The sequence below is a fragment of the Lipophrys pholis genome (assembly GCF_963383615.2).
Source record: "Lipophrys pholis genome assembly, chromosome: 8".
Taxonomy (NCBI): domain Eukaryota; kingdom Metazoa; phylum Chordata; class Actinopteri; order Blenniiformes; family Blenniidae; genus Lipophrys; species Lipophrys pholis.
Genome location: NC_137630.1, coordinates 11,199,493 through 11,205,492, shown reverse-complemented (window position 1 = coordinate 11,205,492; position 6,000 = coordinate 11,199,493).

Below are 6,000 nucleotides of genomic sequence, written 5' to 3'. Positions count from 1 at the left end.
AGACGGGGTGGGGCCACACGGCGCTCATTGAACCCTGGGAAGGAAGGACCGAGAGGGAGGCGAGGAGAGGCCGCTGCGCCCCGTCACGTGGCCCGGGCGCGGAGCTGCGTCAGCGGCGCGGCGGTGCGCAGGAAGCGAGCGGCGCCCTCTTCAAAGGAGCCGCGCACACGGTTTGTTTCCAGGGTGGGAGTCCTGCAGCAGCAGGGTCAGGGGTCAAGGGGGGCAGGGGGGATTCCTGCAAGAGAGACAAACAGAAAAGGACATTATCTTAAAGATCCGGTAGACACAAATACACTGCGTGTACAGCAGGGGTCACCAAGTCTTTTCAAACTGAGAAATACTGCACTAAGTAACTATTGTTAAAAGCTTATTAGTATCCTTAATGAAGGTTGTATGTCTTCCCCTTATTCAAAATGTATTGGCCTACAACAGGGGTGTCAAACATTAAGCCTGTGGGCCAAACCCGGCCCCCAAGAGGCTCCTATCTGACCCACCAAACCGTCAACCATCAAGCAAATTGTAAAATAAGAAGAAAAAAAAAGGAAATATTTGCATTAAAAAAAAAGAAGTAATATTTTAAAAGTAGCGGACACAACACAAACACTGAGACTCAAGCTGAGATCTCAGTGATGCTGCTGTGAAAGATAGCTACCTCATTGCTGCCAAACTATCCTCAAAACTATCAATCAAATTGGCTTTACATTGAGATTGAAGTCATTTTTGCTAGTACATTTTTTTGACAAAAATATATATAGACATATTCATCACGTAGACTCTTGTGCCACAAAAGAGACAAACTTTAAAGTTTAAATTGAAAGCTTATTATCGCACCGTTTTAAGAAGTTATTAACTGTGGTAGGAAATTGATGAGGGTTGCACAGTGGAGTAGTTGGTAAACGCTTTCCTCACAGTGAAAGCTATCAGTTTGAGTCCAGGCTTCAGGGCCTCTACATGCAAAGTTTGCATGTCCTCACAAAGTCCGAACAGTTTGAGATTAATCATCGTAATTTAGTTGGTGTGAATGTGTGTGTGTGATTGTTTGTTTCACTGTGTTTTCCCCCACGATCAACAAGCATACATGATCTAATTTTGTTAATCGTTTGATTCAACATTTAAAGCCGCTTGACACGTTTCAGATTTTAACCATATTGAGTGAATGACCAGATCATTTGGTTTCTAGAGCATGTGGAATAGTCACTAAATCCTTACAGGCGACTACAACGTTGGCTGCCTCAACAGCAGCCACTAAAAGTTGTTCCATCAGTTTCCAAATCTCAACTCTTTGAGTAAATTGATATCTCAAAAACAACAAGAATTGAAGGATTTGTGTCAGTACATGATGCAGAATACAATGTGCTCATGTGTTTTTTTATTTCTACCAGGCTGCATCATTGGGGTGTTTTCTTCAGAAGTCTGAGCAAAATTCAGTGAGAAAATGAAAAGCTAAAACTCAACAACTGCAGCAGGAGCTATGAGATGTCACCGTAACAATATTTACACCCGGGATGGGTCTCCGGTCCTTCACAAGGTGAACACAAAGAGACAAACAACCACACACTTTATAGTAACCAATTAACCACAAGAGAATGTTTTTAGACTTAAAGAGAACCCATGCATGCTCACCAAAAATCCACACAGAAAGCGATTTCATAATATATAAACAGAAAAAAATGGAGATAATGAAATAGATATTTAAAAAAAATTCAGAACTCGTAGCACGAGGAATTAAATCACTCGTTCTTGAAAAATGTTTAACAAAGATGATGCATCGGTAAATTTGTTGTTTTGGAAAATGGATAAGTGGTGTATGATTAGGAAGCATAAAGTGGCAAAAATCTCTATCCTGCAACCCTGAACAAGGTAAGGTAATAGATAGTAGACATCTACCGAAGTCCGAAATCCACCAGTATATCTGATACATAGGAAGTAGTCACCTTTTGATTGCAACCTCATCAATTGTCAGGTTTTACCAACTAAACTGAGTGAAGTGCAAAATATCTGGAAATATCCTGAGCCTCTATCCCAGCTTGTTTGGGGTGAGGGGCAATATATGCAGGACCCGTCTCTCACTGGGCAATACAAACAGATAAACACATCCCCGCTCACATGTTCTCACTGTACATGTTCAACTCATCCAACCTGCTTGGACTGAAGCAGAAGAGCAGCAGCTGAAGAAACTCGTGCTTGGCCAGAGAGCACTCTGTCACCAGATTACAAATGTACAATTTAGAGTTGAGCAATGACATGATTGGGAACTTAATGAAACAACGAATACATGTATGTTTGATAAGTGCAATAGTTATAAATATAGTTATGTACCTTTATAAAAGTGCACATAGAGATACTGTGGATTTCTATATGAGCTTTTCTCTTTCGGAATGATTTTATTTTTTAAATTGTCACAATGTTGATGAGTTTAAGTGTTGGATGGTTTGTTAACCACTAGGTGGCAGCAGTCTTCTAATTCTGAGCACCAGACTCGTGTTTAAGTTTCTCAACCATATAAATTGACAAGAAATGTAACATTTTTAGAAATATATATGTTTTTAATCACTTTTTAGGCTAAATCTTGATGCTTTTTAAATGTGTCATCTTAAATCCTTTAGGTACATTTCTAAGGGGAATCTGCAGCCAGTAACATTTGTCAATAAATGCAATAAAAGGTGTTGTAGAAACACAGCATATGAACCATTTAACGTTATTCAGTAACATCATGGTCATGTCAGAGAAAAAGATCCCAACACATTGTTTTGATTGTGATCAATGGAAACTCATTTTGTTTTGAATAACCAGGTTTAATAAAAAAAACAGAAGGCACGCTTATCTCAGTTTTTGTCTGAACCATTGAAATCATAGGATGAATTGGTGAGGCAGGTGGAAACCATCGTTTTTTTGTTGTTCTTTTTGCTGGAACATGTTTAAAAAACACATGACAAGCATTTTTATCAAATTTCATAATACGTAAATCATACCTTTTTATGCTCATCATCTCTATGAACTGCATTTCGCGCTGCGAGAAACAATTCATTACACCTGAAGTTGAGCTTCAAGTCACTACCTGCTGTTAAGTACGTCCCCATTAACATTCCTTCACTCCATGTCTGCTTGTGTTGTAAACATGAGCCCTGTGTGTGTGTGTGTGTGTGTGTGTGTGTGCGCGCGCGTGCGTGTGTGTGTGTTCATAAAAGCTTTGAATCTGCCAATACATAAAAAGGTACACTGCGTGTGTCCTGATTCACATGTAAACATAGGAATTTGGTCTACATATGAATAAAGTCTTGTCTAGAATTTTATATAACTGACTACTGCTATTATTTTTTTACTATTATTGCTTTTTGTTGCTATTAAACTGTTAAGACAACACATGCATTTAAAAAACATGATGGTTCTTGAGCTACTTTTCTATTACATGAGAAACTTTTCACCCACTACATTTGTACCCTGATTGCACACCTTGTTAGTGTTTAATAGTGTGGGTGTGTTTTTTTTTTTTTCTTTTGTATTACAACAGGCAGTACGATGAAATGCATTGATGATGGAAGTTGTTCCCGGCAGCAGATCAATACTGGCTCAACACTCATCTCAACCAAAGGTCTAAAACTGTAAGAATATCCAGTTATGCATTTGAGTGGTTGTTTGCTGTTTTCAGCTTTCAAAAACGGATTACAGTTTGTAGTGTATATTCAAACATCGCCCTTTCTTCATGGGCGCATATCACACATCAGTGTTAAAGAAACAAAATGCCTACAGATGAGAAATTTAGCACATGACAAGATTGTTTTCTGTCAATAACCCAGACGTAACGTCTCCCATCAAGTGAAGCTGGTTGAATGAGACTGTAACTCTTGACACACGCTTTATATATTGAGATATATACGCACACATACCCGGAGAACATGCAAGGTCCTGACCGGTATTTGAACCTGGACCTCTTGTTGTGAGGGGAGAGCGCTGACCACTGCACCTCCACGTGGCGCAGCTAGTGTTGCAATTTATTCTATTCTATTGTCGTCATATCAAACCTCTCAAACAGTTGTCCTCACGTGAATTCCAATAATAGCATGGACATACAGACTTCCTTGTCCTACATCACCACCTTAAGACCCTTTTACAGTACGTCCGCTCGCATCTCTTTTTAACTGCACAGTCATGAAATGTTCACTGCCTACTCAGCACTCATTCTCATCATAATCAATTTACCACTGAGAGGTAATTGAGCGTTTTCTTCTTTAAACTCTCATTGAGTCTGGGGGTTTATAAGCCTCCGGAGAAGCATAATCTGTGATAATCTACAGGCAAATATGCACAAGGAATTAATCTGTGTAGGCTGGGATGTTAACAGGTTTTAAGAGACCTGGATTATTTGTGGTGCTGTGATGATTGAATGGAGATCAATGTTACAACTGTGATCTCCATTCCTGTTACCGAGGAACTGCATCCTGCATGTTTTAACACACCTGAATTAAATGCATAGTCATTATGAAGCTTCATGATGATTTTTCTATTGGAATGGGAGATGTTGCTGGAGGAAGATGTATAAATAATTCAGGGAATTGGCTCCTTAAGATCAGTAATGTAGAGGATGGCATTATAGTGCCCTGACATATTTCATCCACTATCTTTGTTACGCACAGCTTTATCACGTTTGGGGTCATGGGCGAAGGCAGGCTACACCCTGGACAGATTGCTAGTCAACACAGGGAAACAGGCAGTCACACTTGCTGAAAATCATTCCAACAAGAAATTTGGGGTCACCAACCCTCACAAGGATGTCTTTGGATTGTCAGCGGAAGGCTGGAATATTCATTGAAAACCCATAAGCAGCAATAACATGCAGTTGTCAGGCCCACCTCAAAGAAAATATAGATCATCTTGCTGTGGGGCAAGTGTATTAACCACTGCTCCACCATGACAACCTATTCAGGAACAGTAAAGGAAACACTGCATTTCAGCACCATGAAGAATCAATCCACAATCGTCCATACCTACTTCAACCTGACCCGAGGGGTGAGGGGGCTTAAGCTGATTCCAACCAGCTCTTGGCAAAGCAGCTCGTAGAGTTGTGGTGCAACGGTGCTCAGCATTAAACCACCATGACACAATCCTGTGTCAAAAAAGGAAAAGGAAAACAAGCCCACTTCCAAGTCCACAGTACACCTGAACACTGAACCCACCTGTCTACTCAACCAATGACAGCAACTCATTGCATCAATACATGTAAATGTAGTCAAACCTGGCTGCTGTGAATCAAACCAGGAAGGTGGATCTGGAATAAATATGATTTAGCTCAGTGGTTACCAACCTTCTTTCCAGGAGCCCACCCAGATTGCTTCTTGAAAGGCTGTGGACCCTCGCTTCCATCTCTGATTTGCCAAAAGATTACAGTGCAGCCAAAGACACGCACACCAACATGTGATACCAAGAGCCCTGAAAACGTGTATTATTTGACATGTGTCAATTTTATTGTGGGAACCTTGGACCAACTTAAGCCTTGGGTTAACCCTTTGATATCTGGGGTCATGTTGACTGAGCATGGCATGGTCGCTGCTGCCCCACATGACCAGGGGAATTCAAGTTACCAGCCTGGTAGTTGGACATGTGCACAGGGACTCAAGGCTTTGAAAAGTCTGACCTTACCGAGTTTGCCCTCTGGAGCTTCCATTTCTATCAAACAGAGAGTTGACTCCAAACTTATCAAACATTTTCAACAAACATTGCTGAAACAACAAAATGCATAAATGTCGGAATCTGTTCTAATATCAAACTATACCATAAACTATTAATTCAATGGCCGTAATAAGTTGTCAGAAACACCTGAAACCCTGAACAATTCAATGAAATTAAGTAAACACATGGCATATATGCATATATTGAGACAGCTGGTTTACTAATTTATTTTCATGTAGGTAGACGAGGTAAACTTGGCATAGTGGACATATTAGGTATGCCATGCACCGTTACAATATATAACATGCAGAATGACAAATTTATGATAGTAGA